Source organism: Peromyscus maniculatus, chromosome 6 (assembly GCF_049852395.1).
Source record: "Peromyscus maniculatus bairdii isolate BWxNUB_F1_BW_parent chromosome 6, HU_Pman_BW_mat_3.1, whole genome shotgun sequence".
In the NCBI taxonomy this organism is placed as follows: Eukaryota; Metazoa; Chordata; class Mammalia; order Rodentia; family Cricetidae; genus Peromyscus; species Peromyscus maniculatus.
This window is the reverse complement of record NC_134857.1, coordinates 97,036,064-97,055,102: the sequence shown is the minus strand read 5'-3', so window position 1 is coordinate 97,055,102 and position 19,039 is coordinate 97,036,064. Positions and strand designations below refer to the sequence as shown.

General features: G+C 38.3%; 1 pseudogene across 1 annotated transcript; it reads right to left on the bottom strand.

Annotated features, from left to right (window-relative positions):
* Positions 1-2,223: 2,223 nt before the first annotated feature.
* Positions 2,224-18,837, bottom strand: LOC121820871 (nexilin-like; annotated as a pseudogene). The gene is made up of 6 exons (XR_013052323.1): positions 18,713-18,837; positions 16,159-16,309; positions 7,152-7,254; positions 3,354-4,328; positions 2,766-3,120; positions 2,224-2,672 (listed from the first exon to the last, which is right to left on the bottom strand). The product of XR_013052323.1 is annotated as a nexilin-like (transcript).
* Positions 18,838-19,039: the final 202 nt, after the last annotated feature.

Here is a 19,039-nt window from a genome sequence, read left to right as displayed (position 1 = left end):
GCACCCCCCTTCTCAGGGATGCATAGCTTATTGATATATAATTGTCAAATAAAAATTGTATGTGGTTAAGGTATACTCAGGGGTGTCTGATATATTAACACGTACATGTTGTGAAATGGTTGCCATAATTAATCTAGTGGGAAAACAATGGTCCAACCATTCTGAAATGCAGTTTGGTCATGTGTTAGTTACTTTCCTATTGTGACAAAGTGCCACCACAAAAGAAATTTATGAAGAATTTAATTGGGGGCTTGCTTAAAGTTGTGGAGGATGAGTCCATGACCATCATGGTTGGGAGCATGGTAGCAGGCAGGATTGGCACTGCAGCAGTAGCTGAGAACTTTACCTGTTGAGGTAACAACCATGAGGCAGAGAGAGAGCTAAATAGGAATGGTGCTTGCTTTTGAAACTTCAAAGCCCACGCCCTCCAACAAGACCACATCTCCTAATCCTTCCCAAATAGTTCTACCAACTGCAGACCAAGAATTCACATATATGAGCCTACTGGAGCCATTATAATTCAGATCACCACAGACCATTTCGTTTTAAGCTAAACATATACTTACCATGTGGACCAGGAACTATAATTTTGTCCATTTAGCACATAGAAAAGGAAACTTGTGCTTCCACATCAAAAGTCTGGCACATAGCCATTCAAAGATGCTTCATTATTAGTAGACCAAAAACAACCCAGATGCCCTTTTACATATGAACCGTTAAAATACTATACATCCATCCTGTGGAATATTGTTCTGTGATTTAAAAAAAAAATGTATCTAACTTGAATGATTCTCCAGGAACTGATGCAGAAAATAATCAGACAGGTCCAGAGCGATGGTTTGGCCATTAAAAGCTAGGCAGACAAGCCAACACAGAACTGTCACATATTACATGGTTCTATCATATGAGGTAAGTAATTTTGATATTGAAAAGCCCGTACTTAGAGAGAGGGATTCACAGTCTTTAACATATGACTTCTCAGGTCACTCTGTTTGTTGCAAATTCCCAGCAGAATGAAGTCAAGGAAAGGCCACTTTGGCTTCAAAATGATACATAATTAGAATCCATCATTCACAATCTACCCCATGGGCCTTATATATATCACCTTGCAGAAAAGGAAGAGGCCTGGGCTCAGCTAAAATTCTTTGTCTTCTTCAAGTAGGTGAAAGACAGGTGTAGTCCTGATGGCTGTTTAAATCCTCTTTACTCTTAAAGGCTATAGCTCAATCCTACCTGGTAAGACCTGAGAAATCCCCACTTCTGTGAACAAATACTACAGTCACCCATGTTCCACACATGAGAAAACAGAATATATGAGAGAGACTTATTTATCTACACAACTGTCATGTGTCAAGGGACACTGGGGACAGGGACATGGTCTGTTGATCACATTTTAGTCCCTCGCTGGTCATTACATCACTCCATTGCATTGGGCAATGAATTTTGTCTTTCATTTGTTTTGACTGAATCTTTGAACACAAGACCAAACACATTTCTTCTCAAAGAATTTATTCACCATCCCCTTTTGAGAATGTGAAAAAAATCTCTGTTGGATATAATCTGTGTATTTGCTTGATCATACAGTTTATATCATCAATCGTTTTGATGAATGAGCCATGTAACTTTTTTTTTAATGCACAGGTAACTTTATTATGGTTTCACAATGTAAAATAAAATTGTTTTCCAGGAAATTGAATATAAATATAAAACAACCAAATAATAGAACGTTTCTAGTTATAATTATTTACAGACTTTGTTGTTTTGAGACAGTTTCACTATGTAGTCCTGACTGTCCTGGAACTCACTATGTAGATCAGGCCGACCTTGAACTCATAGAGATCCACCTGCCTTTGTCTCCCAAGTTTTGGGATTAATGGCATGCACTGTCACTCCAGACATTTACAGACTTATTTTTAAAGCAAGAATTTTAAAATGAATCTTTTTTTTTTCTGAATCGAATCCTCCTAGGTCTTGAAACCTTCAGTGATGTTAAAAACATTTGTTCTTGCATGGAATACTAATATTTTCTCATTAAAGTATAATTTGTTCAGGCAGGTAACAGCATAAACTTAAGTGTGGTCATTACACATTTGAAACGCATATGTTAAATAACTGCCATCTTGGAACACTGTAAGCTTTGGTTTCTATCAAATTTAGTTTAGTTTCTAAAAAATATTCTACTTGGTTTTTTTCTTTTCAATGCTCCACCTTTCTCATGAAAAGAATGCTACTCCTTTTGTAAGTATATCTACTTCATAAAAACTTGGAATCCACAGCAATTACATGCTACAGAGGAAGACTGATCAGTTCCAATTTCATTGTCCTCTCTGGCTAATTTTAGATGTAAAAACTCTTAAATTCTTTCATGCATACAATGTATACTTTAAGCATAATTGCTATAAATATGGAAAATACAAAGCTTTTGTTTTAGGTTCTCACATAATAAGTACATTTCCCTTCCTGTCAACTACATTTTGACTGGGCACAACATGGTAACCTGGTGTGCATTAGAAAAGGCAGTCTTTGGATGAGCTCCTATTTTGAAGATTTGGGGAAGGGTATTAAGTCAACAGAGTGGCACCTCTGGTCTCCTCATGGCCCCTCCACAGAGATGTAGCAAGAGAGTTGAGAGAGTGAGTTCCAAGAAGAGAAGGAAGCCTAGTAGTCATCCACTAAAAAAAAAAAAAAAGAGAAGAAGAATGATATTTTTCTTTGCTATTTATTTCCTTAATGAAAGAAAGGGTTAAAAGCCAATTAATTCTTACTTTCAATGGTAAGAATGCAGGTACTTGCTGCAGAGCCTTTATTGTTGACTGCTTTACACATATATTCTCCTCCATCTTCTGGGAAAGTTTCTGGTAAATAGAGGCAGTAAGTTTTGCCTCTTTCAATGTACTGGTAGTCTTCTCCGTCCTGCAGCATTTCTCCTTCAAACCACCATGTGATTTCTGGTTTGGGTTCTCCTGTTACTTTAACAGTGAATCTGACTGGCTCACTGTCTACAACTGAGGTATTTCTTAGAGGCTTTTTGAACCATGGAGCTCCTGATCTTGTTTGCTCTTCATCTTCAGTAGTGGAGCCATTAATGATGCTACCTTCTTCTTCCTCATCTTCTCATTTCTATATTAAAATAAGTGCATTTATCAAGTTGTCATTTTTAGTAATAGAAGTTTGACGATAAAAAAGATTAGGATACTGCTCATTGCTAGAGCATTTAGCTAGCATGCATGGTGCCCTGGGTTTCATTGATTATACTACTTTCTAAACCATTCCAATGGCTTGAAAACTATGAAGACAATTTAATTGCTTGCAAATGGGTTTAGAACTCCCTCTCTGTTAATGTGGATGCATACCTTCTGTAGTGCTGCATCAATTTCTTTCTGTTCAAACTGCATTCATAGTAACTTCTGTTCTTCTATTCTCCGTTGTTCTTCCTCTTTTCTTGCCTTAGCCATTTGTTCAAATCTGGCTTTCATGTTCACTTTATGAGTAAAGAGGGATTCGCTTTTTTTTGCAGGCTTTACATCAACATCATCTTCCTCGTGGAAGTTTTCTGCTTCTCGCTCTTTAATTTCAAGGTCAATTGCTCTCCTCTTTGCTCGTTCTTCTTCTATCTTTTTCTGTATTTCTTTTTCAGACAACTGTCCAATTTTTTCAAACTTGCTTTTTAGACTTTTTGCTTGAATAGAACCACTTCTTTTTAATTTGATTAATTCTTCATATTCTCTACTCAATCCAAAACTTTCATTTTCTTCTTCTTCCTCTCCCATTTCTTGTCTCAGTTGCTCAAATCCCTGTTTCTCCATTTCTAGTTTATGCCTCCATTCCTCCTCCATTCGTCGTCTTTCTTCTTCCATTTTTTGTTTTAATAATTCTTCAAAATTAATCTCCAGTTTTCCAGGCATCAAAGATTTTTGAGAAACTGTTTTATATATCTGTGGAGAATCATCATCTAATACCATGCTTCTCCTTGCTTCAGCAAATGCCGCCTTCTCTTCCTCGATTCTCCTTCAGGCCTCCTCCTCTGCTTTTCTTTTTTCATCTTCTCTCCTTTGCCTTTCTATTTCTTCAAAACTCAGTTTGAGTTTTCCAGGGCGATATTCTTTAAAAACTTTTTCTGCATCTTGGTTTTCATCCTCCTCATTTACCATGTGCCTCCTGGCTTCCTCAAAGGCACATGGACCTCATGAACACATATAGCATGTAACTTTTATCATACACTGTACTGTAAGGTCCTTATGAAGAGCTTCTACCACCACAGGTGTTCAATAGGCAGAAGAATAATTGAGTTCAGAATTCACTGAAGTAAGCAAATGATCTAATTTTATCTATAGAGGAAAAAGAGAATTTGAAGTGGATGTTAGAAGGGAGAGGTGGTCCAATGGCTAAGGGCAATTGCTGCTCTTGCACAGGATCTGAGTTTAGTTTCCATCACCCACCTCAATTGGCTCACAACCACCTGTAACTCTAGCTCCGGGGAATATGACACCATCTTTTTTTCTCCTTCACAGATGCCTGAGCATACACATGGTGTACACATACACACAGAAAGAAACGTGCATATATGTAAATTAAAAATATGAAAATAAAGGTTAGAAAAAGAAATCTTTGTCCATGTGATTTAGCACTAGAGTTCCACTACTTTAAAAATCCACCTCCAAACTTTGAAGCTGAATTTGTACTGTTTGTATTTTTCTCTTTGTTTCTCATCTGAAGCATGTTTTAAAGAGTGTTTACATAGTATAAATCAGAGTTCTTAGAACAAGCTGTCTTCTCACAGTGCTTATGATTTAGCTTGTTGTTTGTTCAAATGTTACCACCTCCACAGTCAACTTCATAGAGAAGGTGAGTGGAAGTAAACAGAACCTTCTCGTTCTACTGTGTGAAACACCAAACCCAGAAGACTGAGAAACCCTGCTGTACTTAAGCAGCCAAAATCAGACATCCAAGTGCAGAACCTACTGGTTTCTCTCTAGTTTGGTGTCTGCTGGGTGCACTCCACCTTCTCTGGTAGGACATCACACTAGATTTTAATATTTCTTTAATATTGGAGCACAGTGCTTTGGCTTAGAATTCTTATAGCTAGGTCAGTTATGAAAATGGAATGGAAAACTATGGAAGATACATTTACGATGCTGCACAGCTTTCGCTGCATTGCATGTAAATGTGTGTGTGGTATGTGTATACAGGTATGTGTGCATGCATATATGGTGTGCATACATGTATAAGTATAGGGGATAGGGGTGGTGTCCAGTGTCCTCTTTAATTGCTTTCCACCATACTTTTTAGAGACAGAGTCTGACAGAGTCTCTTGCTGAACCTGGAGGCCACTGATTCAATTAGATAGTCCAGTAAACCTCAGGGATCCTCCTGTCTCCACCCTCCCAATCTTTGAATTACAAGCAAAAGAACTCTTAGAAGTGTGTGTGTATGTGTGTGTGTGTGTGAGAGAGAGGGGGGGGGGAGGGAGAGGGAGAGGGAGAGGGAGAGAGAGTTTGTGTACTAGGATCTAAACACAGATTCTTTCCATGCTTGTATAGTTAGCTATGGTTAGTACTTTATTGAATGGGCCATCTCCCCAGTCCATGCTTAGGTGATTTTTAAAAAAATTAGATTCATTTATTTTATTTTTATATGTATGAGTGTTTGCCTGTAAGTATGTATGTGCAATGTATGTATTCCTGGTGACCATGAAGGTCAGAACAAGGTGTGGGATCCCTGAAAGTTATGGACAGATATAAAATGCCATGTGGCCACTGGGAACTGAACTTAGGTCCTCTAAAACAGCATCAAGTGCTCTCTGCCTCCTAGATGTTTCTCCAGCCTCCCTTATGTGATTTTCAAATCTCCAGTCCTCTCCTCTCCCTAGCTGTCTGAGCTCAATAATATTGCCTTGTTGATTTATATCTCTGCTTAAACATCTATAATTATCTCAGATTTCATAGTTTTAAAATATACTTCCTGGTATGATTTCTATGCCCAAATTTGTGTTTTCCTCATAGTCATAGCAAAGTCCCATGCCCACCATATCTGCTGAAGAAAAGTTCCAGCTGCCTTTAATACATTCCTTCCCATTACCATCTTCTGTTCAACCAAATCCTAACAGTTCTACTCTCAACTACATCCCAAAGACGTTGTCTTTCCCGTTATACGCCAAAACAATTTTAGTTAAATAATTGACAAATATACGTCATTCAATTTCATTGGATTCATAGTTCAAATATGTTCTTTGTCTTAAGTCTTTCAACATCACAGTGATGAGGAATGCCATTCAGAGATCTTACAAAGTCTTCAGTTGTTTTATTGAGGAAGACAAACCAAGCTGTGAGTGTTAGAACCACAGTTCCGCATCCTTGTCAGGATGATTCTGACAAGCACTACCCACTTTCTTGCAAACCAAGCATCTTCCAACCTATAACCAAGTTATAGGGCTACTAATATTAAACTCTTCAAAATATAAAACAAGGTACAAATTGAACTTTGCCTATGTGTACAGTGCAAAAACCAGCCTCCTTCCCATTATTGTTCTGTGTAGGCTTTGAAGCACATTGCTCTAGGAGATTGTTATGTGGTAGATATCAAAATTGTTAATTTTCAGTTACTTTGACTACAATATAATCATCCTTGTATAGAGGCTGTGGGAACAAGGCAAACTGAACACATTCAGACGGCAATCAGTCTTGACAGCAGATAACATGAGTGTGAACACTCAAGGTACCTGCCTGGTACCTGCCTCAGTCTGGGGTCTCTTTTCATAGAGACTACAGTAAGAAAGGGCTGGTTACCTAGGGGTGTACTTTGGGCAGTTTTTTAATTTCATTTTTATATTTTTAAGATTTTTATGTTTTTATAAGATATATTTTTGTCATGTTTTCCTCATCCCCAGATCCTCCCCACCCAAATTTACATTCCTCCCTCTCTCTCTCTCTCAAATAAGCAAAACAAAAACCAAGAAACACACACACAAAAAAAAGTCAAAATAAACAAGCAAAATACTGATAAGACAAAAAAAATTCCTAAAAAGCAAATTGAAACAAAAATATGATTGAGTTTGTTTTGTGTCGTCAACTATTCCAGGACATGGGGCCTGCCCAAAGGTGTGTTTAGTATACCCAGTGAGACTCAACTGGAGAAAATAATTTTTCCCTTACCAGAAGGTGTTAATTGCAGATAGCTTCTTTGTTAGGACTGTGAGTCCATGGTCACTTCCCTCTCTCAGTGCTGGGACCTCATCTGGCTTGAACCTGTGCAGGCCTTGTGATAGGATATGATATAAATAAAATAGTTTAAGTATCTAGAAATGCACATACATAAAACATATTCTTACAAAATGTAACAAAGGCAAGAGATGGTTTTGTTTATTTAAAAGTAAATCACAATAATTATTAAATAATAAGCATTAAGTACAGTAATTTAAATTACTAAATCAATAAAAAATTTCTGCATATTATGATATATGATTATACCTGAAACTGTGGGTTCAGTGAGGCAGTATCTCTGTGTTTTTAACTTATTCAGTTAAGAAATATTATTCTTTGTAACAAATTACATTGCCTGATAGAATTCTGGCAATAATCCTAATTCTCACCCAAAACATAACAACAGCATATGTTAACTGATTTGATCAGAAATTATTTCTCTTATAGAAATATATACTTAACATATGTTTTGCTTGTAAATTGTGTATCCTTTTTGTGGTAGAGAGAAGATGGTACTGAGTCAAGGTCTTATGTAGCACTGGGCTGGCTTCAAATTCCAAATGTTGTAGATGGCCTTGAATCTCTGATGCTTATACCACCTCTACATCCCAAGTTCTGGGATCAAAGGTTTATAGCTTGTACCTCCTTATAGACTTCAAAATATCACTTCTTTCCTAAGCCTATGCAATGTTACCCTTATTCTATAATCTAAAATTTGCACCAAACTGTTTAAGCAATTCTGCTCATTTTCCCTAAAAATAACTGTTCATATGATGGAGACTCTAAAATATGTCAAAAACAGCTAGGAGAAGTGAATTTCTTCAAGCTTTCTTTGGCATTTGATCATAGCTCATCTCTCAACTCTTGACTGTTTTATGAATCATAGCAATCATCTAAACATGCTGTCTTGAGAAGAAAAAAAAGACACTCAGAAGAATAATTTTTATATATAGCCTGTAGTTTAAATGTCAAATAATTGGAAAGTTATTCTGGTCTCCAAGTACTCAGAGCATGTCATGTGTGGATCCCTGGCTGTTCTTCACCATAGAAACAGGCATCCAACTCCAGTTGTACCCATGAATCATGTAGCACATAGCAACACAGATCGCTGATTCTAAGGCCCATCTTCAGCCATCCAGTATACAGCAGGTGTTCATATATGCTGATCATTTCTAATTTCAGTCTCTTCACTTGAAAATCAATAGGAAAACATGGAGTTAAACACACCCATCAACTGTGTGTTTAACTCCTCTCCCTTCCCAAACTCTAAAAATTAAAACAATGTAGAAAACGTTTTTTTAAAAAATAGCTATATTTACCCATAGGCATGGAAAGTGGGAAAAGGTAACAGTAGATGGCTATTTTTTAATTATTTTATAGGAGAGCATGAACTAAAATGGTAGTCATATTAGCTTACAAAATAAAGAAACCGATACTTACAGGACTCTAACCCTAAGAAAGAGAGGCCTGAGAGGCAGATATCTTAAGCCCTGTTTAGGTATTTTGATAGCCCTGTGAGTCATATGACAGAAACAAGTGGCCTTGTAGAAAGTGCGTGTAATTATCCCACTCTCCACCTCTCTTGATGCACAAGGCCCCTCAGTCCTCCTTCTAGAGAAGACAGTGTTTACTTGAGGAAATTGAGCAGGAATGTTACCTACAATGGGACACAAGTTTAAGGTATGTGACTCAAAGCAAAAACATGTGTAAATCTGGCCCTCAAACTTCTTGCTTCACGGTAAACTTTTTTGTTTCAGAATGCTGTGATTAGTTGGCTCAATGCTTTCTCACACTCAAAAGTCAAACTGAATTTTTTTTTTCTTGGAAACTAAACAATTCCATAGAAATTTCTCCCAAAAGCTGAAATTTGGTGATGCTACTTAAAAATGTGGCTTACTCCCTGATCTTCCATGAGGGTTATATACCACTAATAACACATACATGAGATGGAGACAGAGACAGAGACAGACAGAGACAGATAGAGAGAGACAGAGAGAGAAACAGAGAGACCACAGCTCAGGGACTATTATGGAAAGGGGGCAGAAGGATCATGATAACAGAAGTCAGGGTGGACCATAGCAAAGCAGTGTCTTTTAGAGCCACAACACTGGCTAGCTTGGAAGGGGAAGGAGCTCGAGAACCCCAACCGAAACCAAGCTATTGACAATTGATGGCTTCCAGGGGAACAAAGAGTCAGTTTTCTTTAATGTGTTGACCATGTTCCAGTGGATAGGCCCACATTCATGAGTATATGGGTACCACAAATTTGACTTGGTGGGTTATTTAAAAAAAAAGGGGGGGGGCGGTGGTGGCGCATGCCTTTAATCCCATCACTCGGGAGGCAGAGCCAGGCGGATCTCTGTGAGTTTGAGGCCAGCCTGGGCTACCAAGTGAGTCCCAGGAAAGGCGCAAAGCTACACAGAGAAACCCTGTCTCGAATAACCAAAAAAAAAAAAAAAAAAAAAAAAAGGGAAGACATAAAAAACAAAGTTACAAAGGGGAGAAGAGGTTGGGCATGGATCTAGAAGGGAGGAGCTAAGGGGAAGGGTGGATGTGAATGTGATCAAACTACATTGTATAAAACTCTCAAAGAATCACTAAAAGTATCATATTTAAAGTAAGTGTTAAAGAATAAATAAATCAATAAACAGATATAAATAAGCAGATGTACTGTCTACCCATAGTTTCTAATCTGCACTTTAATGCTCCCCAATAAATCTGAATAAGTGCCCAATGTCATTATGTGACTTTTGAAAGCTTCCATGTAAAAAAAAAAAAAAAAAAGCAGAACAATGTAAAACAAAATTTCATCCAAGTAAACCACAAAATTCAAAGATAAGATTATAATTAAACTACTTAAGGATATAAAAGATACCGTGTCCACTACATAAACTAAGAGGGGTCCATTTAAAAAACAAGAACCTGGGATTAGTGAAGACTTGATGGAGATTTTGAAATTTAGATTCACTGACGACATAAAAGGCTAAAGTAAGAAAATCCCCTGGGATTAAAGAACAATATGAAAGAGAAAGAGGAAGAAGTGAGAAACACAGAGAATGACAGACTATGGCAATAATAAATTGCCTTGGATGCCTAGCCTGAGGAGAAAATATTTAATAATACAAAAAGTTACCAAAGCAGATGGCCCTAATACCTTAAACTGCAAATTTCTGTCAAACCCCAAAAATGAGTGAAAATAAGCAATTCCTCCCAGATATCAAATTCAAATCCAGTGAGAACAGTGATGACTGATGGCGTCACTCTTCTCTGTCACTGACGCTTGGTGCCATGGCGCAGAACAAAGGCCACAGAATGAAAGAAAATAATTTTAACTCACAATTTCATATCCCACCAAGCTATCATATAAAAGGCAGAAATTTCAAAATAGTGCAATTTCAAGAAACAATGTATTCCCTATACACCCTTGAATATTCCCATCTCCCACCACGTTCAGCTGAGAGATTTAATGAGCTGCGTCAGCGCTGTGCTGGTTGTCATGGTGACTGGATTATGACAACTCCATAACATATTCTGAAACCAGGTGTCTTGGGAGTCCTTTGTCTCATAATGTATCAGGGTTTTTTCTTTTCATTTTCACTTTACTTTTATTTTATTTTTATCCTATGGTTTTATGTATATATGATTTATGACTTCCAGTTTTGTGTTTTTATGGCATCCCTGAGTGTGCAGATGAGTTTGTCTGTGCGCATATGTATCTGTTTCTTGTGCCTTTTCTTGGACTCTTCCTTCTTTTGGTTTGGTTTGTCCTATTCCCATTTGTTTGTTTTCTTTTTATCATTATATTATTATATTTATTATATTATATATATTATATATTATATATATATTATATATTATATTATATATATATATTATATATATTATCTCTTTGAAGCCTGTTTGTTTTCTAACAAGAGACAGAAAGGAGGTGGATCCAAATGGGAGGGGAGGTGGGGAGGAACTAGGAAGAGTAGAGGGAGAGGAAAACATATTCATGATGGAAAAATCTATTTTCAGTAAGAAAAGAACATTGCCTAACTTGTTACACAGCATATCAAACAGTTCAGTGACTAGAACAAGAATACCATGGCGGTGCTCTCTCCAACTAGAGGAGAAAGGGCTTTCTCGCTGTTTTCCAGTGCACTGAGTGTTCAGACCTGGGTTCTAGAGCTGTAATACCATTTCAGACCATCATTTCTCCTCCAGAGACTTGCAGGCAGGAGAAGTGTTAGTGTCTGGTGCTCTGTGAATAACATGTTGTCTACTCACCCACTGTGTTTCACTGCCTGCTTGTGGAGTCAATGAAGTTGTGAAAATTCAGCTTACTTGCTTAGTCTTCATGTGAGGAACTGTCCCACGCTGTGTCCTCCTCTATGGAACTGAGTTCATTTGTTGGCCCTACATTCCTCACTAACGACTGTCCTAGGTGTGTTTTGTCTAGCTTCCGTCAGAAACTAGGAAGCTGAGAATGCCACGTGTAAATACAGAGATACAACTGAAATTCAAGCACAATATCTCTTTCTGAACCACTGATCTTTTTTTCCCTCCCTGTACAATATTATTTTTAATTACTTTTGAGATTCCACTTTAATTACATTTCTCCTTTCGCTTTCCTCCTTTTAAACCCCACCTTATGGCCCTCCCCACTCTCCAAACTCATAGCTTCTTTTTCACCCATTGTTATTGCATGCATGCATGTACACATGTATACGTATGTGTTCTTAAATATAACCTGTTCAATTTGTATAATGTTAACTTACGTGTTCTTAAATATAACCTGTTCAATTTGTATAATGTTAACTTACGTGTTCTTAAATATAACCTGTTCAATTTGTAAATGTTAATGTATGTGTTCTTAAATATAACCTATTCAATTTGTATAATGTTACTTGTATGTATGTTTTCAGGGCTGACCATTTGGCACTGGGCAACCAATTCAGGTGATAACAGTATTCTCAATAAGGTAAAGATTACAGAGGTGAGAACAATTACCAGCTGCTGGAAGCCAGGGCTAAACATGTTGGTGTGGGATACACATATGACTTTAACAGAGAGGTCAAGGAGATCTCTGCAGTGACGAATTGTCCTCTGTCGTGGCCAGAGCGTATCCCCTCCCCCTGCAGTTGCTTGCTGCTTCTAGGTCCTTGGGAGGGTCCTTGCAAATTTTGAAAGTTGCAGCTCTTCACAACTTGTGAGTTTTGTTTGCTCTCTGAGTCTCAATTGGGTTAACATTTAAAGAGCAGGCAAACACAAATCCAAGTGTGTCCTCCATATAGATTTATTTTTTAATTTTTCTTGATCATTAATTTGAGTTCATATAAATAAAATCTCAGCATTAGTCAAACTTTAACAAATATTTGCTGGAATTCCTTGGGGGGCTGTGTACATTTGCCAACTCCAACTCCTCTCAGTTTATGCTGAGACCTACTCCTACAGGCTCTTCCTGTCTGTCCCCTAGACTGTCCTGATCAAAACCCCTGGTGACCATCCAGTGACACAAATTGAGGTTGAATTAATAGTCAGTGCTTGTATTATGTATCTTTTTAATGTAATACTGTTCATCTTGACATCAGGAATGTATGCATTTACTTTTTATTTTACTGTCCCAAAGCTTTATAGATGCTCTTTTCATTTGCTTACTCATTTTAAGTTACAATTGGTAGCTTTTCCCAAACGCTCTGATATCTGTAGTCAGGTTTCCAGCAATCATTCTTCCAGATGCTCAAACATTTTGGATACAACCAGTCAGTTCTGTTCCTAAGGACATTGTTCTCACCACCCTCCAACCGCCTGCTCCAATCTGGGCTACTTGATTTCTGGGCTTGGTTACAACTATATTCCCTTCAACATTTCTGTCTGTTACACTTGTGGCTTTGGGTCCTATGTCTTCTTTCACTTCCTCTCTCCTTTGTTGAAGCAGAGACTCCAGAGCCTCCTAGACGATAAGAAAGAAGAATGCTTCCCCCTTGTTGTATGTTCAGCACATAGAACTGTACTACTTACCACCGTACCAGCTCATTAAATATTTTATTATTTTAAATTAGCAAATATCATGGTGTGTGGTGGTATTGTGTTCCCTGAAATATTGTGCACGCTAATAAACTTATCTGCGGTCAAGAACAGGACAGTCACAATATTAAACATAGAGGTTAGGCAGTGGTAGCACACGCCTTTAATCCTAGCATTCCAGAGGCAGAAATCCCTCTCGATCTCTGTGAGTTCAAGGCTACATTGGAAACAGCCAGGCATGGTGACTCACACCCTTAATCCCAGAAAGTGAGCCTTTAATCCCAGGGAGTGACGGCAGAAAGCAGAAAGGTCTATAAGGCGTAAGGACTTATAGACCTAGAACTAGAACTAGAAGCATTTGGCTGATTAAGCTTTTAGGCTTTGAGCAGCACAGCTCAGCTGAGATTCATTCTGGATGAGGACTCAGAGGCTTCCAGTCTGAGGAAAGAGGATCAGCTGAGGAACTGGCGAGGTGAGGTAGCTGTGGCTTGTTCTGCTTCTCTGATCTTCCAGCATTCACCCCAATACCTGGCTTCAGGTTTGTTTTTATAAGAACTTTTAAGATTCCTGCTACAATGGTGTATAATCAGGAAGTACAGTTTTATACTTAGACATGAATATACTCTATGGAATTAATTAAATCAAACTGGTTAGCCGATGACCTCTACTACTTATCATTTTTCATAAGTGACACATTTAAGTTTTATTCTTTTAGAAGTTTTAATGAATGATATACATTGTGACTAAATTTGTTAATCTTGCAAAGCAATAGATCACATTTTTCCTTTTAAAGGAGTTTTTTGTATCCTTTGACCATTCTCTCCCTTTTTCCCATCATACATTCCTCCATCCTTCCTCTCTAGCGATCACATTCTACTCTCTGCTTCTGTGAGTTTGACTGCTTCAGATGTTATATATAAGTAAGACCATGCAGATTTTTCTCATAGCCAATTTCACTTAACATAATATTTTCAAAAGGGTTGGCTAACTTTGAGTCTTCAAAATCATGACATGGAATTTGTAGAATATGGTATAAGTATGTTTGTAGATAATATTTTTAAACCAGTGCATAATTCTCCTTAGCATCTGGTAGCATGAATAAGGCTTGCAGTGAAGTAAGAAGACTGAGATTCAAGTCCTGGATTGACCACTAGCCTCTGGTATAATCTTTTCTCTTCTGCCTGAATTTTCATTTCTGCCTGCTAAGTTTGGGTCTTGAATGTCTCCTAAACACTTGGTCTGCAGTAGTGGAAAGTGTAGGAGGCTTGGCCTAGCAGAGAGAAGTCACATCATCGAAGGCATCACCTCCAAGATGATGCTGATGGCACACTCAGCCCTCTCCCTCTCTCTGTTCTGCTTTCCTTCACTCCGTGAGGTGTGTAGGCTTCCTTAGCCATGTGTCCCCATGGCAATGCAGTGTTCCCGTGGGCCCAAGGCAATAGTGGTGACAAGTGTCTAAAACCAAAGGCTAAAATCAACATTTTTTCCTCCCTGTGAGGACAGGAGCTATGCTCCATTCACTACAGTATTTCTGCTGTCCTTCATAGGGTCTCAGCATTGAAGAAACTCAAAGTCATCCATGGAAATAGACTGAGTCCTCTCAAGAACGAAGTAGTCATTGCTGCTTTAGTTTAGAGTGTGATTTAAAAAATAAAAATAAAAAAAAAATAAAACCTTCAGAAAGTAGAGGACTTTCTCAGGCTGTCTGACTCCAGACTGCTCAGGTTTCTAACTCCAGGTTCCAGGATGGGAGTTGTGTCTGTGATGTGCATAACAGAAATGTGGTTTTCTTCCCTTTCTAGATGAACACTGGTGTCTGAAATGTAGAACTGTCCAACCTAGTGTGACCATCCAGGTTTGGAGGAGATGAGCGTGGATCAATTAATTTGCTAAACTACCACCAAAGGAATTTATCTTGGAAAATTTCTAGTCAATAGCAAAATAAGTACAAGCAAAAGTAAAAACTGTTTATTCTTTAGTAGCTCACTTTTTAAAACCTTATTCACAGTTTATTGCCATATTTAACAGCAACCACAAATGGGTACAGATCTTCCTAAGTTCTTCTCTTTCCCACTTAATTTATCCATTTCCAACATCCCTGCCATAGTTCTTCTTCCTCTGTCCAAATAGAGACATATTATATCTTTTTTCATCTCTCAAAAATTTAACCTTTTTTTAATTATTACTTTTGTTTTCTTTTGAGACTATAATATTATTACATTATTCTTACCATCCCTTTCCTCCCCCTAAGCCCTCCCAGGTAGCACCTCTTGCTCATTTTCATATTCATACAAGTAGCTTACTTTGAAACAGAGGCCTTTTTCTGTCTGAACCTAAAAAGGTAAGCAAAGGCAATTTTCTTTCATTTAGGAAAAACAAAACAAGCCAATGCATTAATTTATTTGGAGCTATTTAGATGTGGTAGCAGAGAGATAAGTACTTCTTCCAAAATTCATAATTAGACAGGTAGTACCCTGCTGTCTCTAAACTGACTTTTCAAACTTTGCTGACAGATACCAGGAGTATGGCTGGACTGATGTGCATTTATTCTGCCCCAGATCTCCAGTGTTCTCATGAACACCCATTGACATTCTCCTCTGTATAACCTCTCTGGTCCACTTCCACACATGCTCAGAGCGTCTGTGCTGAGCTGCTTTGCTACGGAGTTGAAGAGAATTTGTTTTTTCAGCTCTGATGAGGAAGGCTTGGGGAAATATGGAAATTTGTACTGTGGGGATTTCTGTGTGCGTGTATGTATAATCTTGAAGGGCAGGCATGCAGCTGTAAATTGAAGCTGCTGAGCACTGGCTCTATGAATATTTCATGTTTCTTCCTGGACATTGCCTTTGTAACCTGTATCTAAAGTGAGGGAAAAAAGAGTGCCAAGAGGCCAGTTTCCATAGGAACAAATGCAGCAATGGAAAAAAAAAAAACTGTTAGGCTAGAGTACCTCCAGTAGTTAGCCTCCAGGTAAGGTGAATTCACAACAGCAGTGTTAAAAGCAATGCATTTGCCTAATTTAATTGCATCTTCCAAACTCATCTTGAAAAAAACTTCACGCAGGGTGTATTAATAAAACTCTTGACTGGGCTATATGTTCTCTGAAAATTAAGAAAAAAAATTGAATCAGAAAGGTAATTACATTTTTAACTTGGATTGTTACAATTTGAATATAAGAAGGGAAAATCAGCCAGAAGTATGAAGGCTACATGAGAAAATTAATGCAATACTAAGTGTTTCTTCATAAAGAGTAAGTCTGTAATATATCTTACTGTAAAACATTTTATATAACCTAAAGAATAAAATAATAGTAATCAATAGCCTCAATGTTATTAGATGAATTACTAGTAAGAAATTAAATTAAGAAGAAAATGTGTAACCTACATATAACTTCTCATAGAAAATATTGAGCTGGAACAGGGAGGGAGAGGGAAAGCAATGAAAGAGATACCATGATAGAGACATCATGGGGACAGAGAGAAACCCAGTGCTAGGGAACTTGCCACGAATCCCCAAGAGTGACCTCAGCCTGGACTACTAGCAATAGTGGAGAGGGTCTCTGAACTGAACTGGCTTGTCCCAGAGATAAGACCAGTGAATACCCTAACTGTCATCACAGAACTTTTCTCCAATGACTGATGGAAGCAGATGCACAGCCAAACACCAGGCAGAGCTCCAGGAGTCCAGTCAAAGAAAGAGAAAAGGGATTCTATCAGCAAGTACATCGGGATCGTGATGGGGAAACCAGCAGAGACGACCAAACCTAACTAGTGGAAACTCATGAATGTTGGCTCAGTGACTGTGGAGCCTACATGGGACTAGACTAGGCCCTCTGCATGGCAAGACAGTTGTGTAGCTTGATCTGCTTAGGAGGCCCCCTGGCGGTAGGATCAGAATCCATCCCTGGTGCATGAGTGGAGCCCACTACCTATAATGGGACAACTCTTGCAGCCTTGAGGCAGGAGGAAGGACTTAGACTTGCCTCTAATGGATGTGTCTCCCGATGGGAGGCCTTACCCTCTTGTGGGTGGGAGGGGGGTTGGGGGGAGACTGGGGGGCAGGAGGAAGAAGAGGGGCATCTTTGATCGGTGTGTAAAATGAATGAAAATTTTTCTTAATAAAAAAAATTTTAAATAAAATTTTAAATAAAAGAAAGGAAGACTCATTTGTAGTGTGTGTTTTAACAACTAAGAATAAAAAGCTATTTTGGGAGGATGAATCTTTTTCTGTAAATGTTAAACTTCGACTAACTGAATTTTTCTTTCTTTTTTCTCTCTGTGTTCAGTTTTTAATAAAACTCTATTTCCTGTCAATTCCCCTTCTTCCTGCATGACCTCCCTGATAGTCTTCTGCAGGGTGACCAGGTGCCCACAGTGTGGCCTCACAGAGCTCCAAAGAATGACTTTCAAAAACTGGCATCATGAAATCTGTTCATAGTTATGAAGCATCATGTGATATTTCATACATGTATACAGTACATGTAATGTTTAAAACAAATTAAGTGTAATTATCTCCTTAAGCACTTATAATTTCTTGTATGTGTGTAGGTGTGTGTGTGTGTGTGTGTGTGTGTGTGTGTGTGTGTGTGTGTGTGTGCAGGTGTACATGCACATAGGTGTGCATACACATGGAGGCTAGAACCCAATGCCTAGCATTTTCTCTCATTGCTTTCCACCTTATTTGTTGAGGCAGTTGTCTCTCACTGAAACTGGATTTTATCAATTCAGCTAGACTCGCTGGCCAGTGACCTTCAAGGACCCTCCTGTCTTTGCCTCCCCAGTGCTGGGATTTCAGACACAGACATACACTGCTGTGCACAGCTTTTTACATGAATGCTAAGGATCTGAACTCAGACACTCATGCTTGGGCCATAAGCAATATGCTGACTGAAACATCTTGAAAGCCTCATAATTTTTTTTTATAGTACAAACATTCAAAACTTGTCCTGTAGCTTTTTGAAGACAATATTTATAGTACATTACCCATAATCCCCTTCTAGGGCAATAGTACTCACACCAGAACTTCTTATTCCTGCCATACCACAGCTTGGAAAGCAGTGATTAACCTTTGGCCAATCATCCCTCCTCTAACTTTCCCCAGATCCTAGTAACCACCTTTCTCAAAATAGATTATATCAAATTCAAAAGCTTATACACAGCAAAGAAAGTAATGGACAGATTACAAGAGACAGCTCTCAGAAGGGATGAAATTATTTACACAACATGAATCTGACAAAGGATTGATATCCAGAATATATAAGAAATCAAAAGTCTCAGGGGCAAAACAAATGAGCAAAAGCCATGACTTGAAAATGGACAGTAAACCCAAAAAGATGTTTCTCAGGAAGATGTAGAAATTTTCAGTAATCACAGCAAAGATACCCTTCCTTTTTTGTAGCTAGAGTTTTCCTGCCTTTGCCCACAGTCAGGACAAATCTCTGTCACCCGCCAGTCCCACAGCCACTCAGACCCAACCAAGTAAACACAGAGACTTATTTTGCTTACAAAATGTATGGCCATGGCAGGCTTCTTGCTAACTGTTCTTATATCTTAAATTAATCCATTTCTATAAATCTATATCTTGCCACGTGGCTCGTGGCTTACCAGCATCTTCACGTGCTGCCTGTCATGGTGGCGGTTGGCAGTGTCTCCTTCCGCCTTCCTGTTCTCTCAATTCTCCTCTCTGTTAGTCCCGCCTATACTTCCTGCCTGGCCAATGGCCAATCCGTGTTTTACTTATTGACCAATCAGAGCACACATTTGACATACAGACCATCCCACAGCACTTTTTCACTTACTTATCCACTTGCCCAGTATTAGTGAGCAGACTTC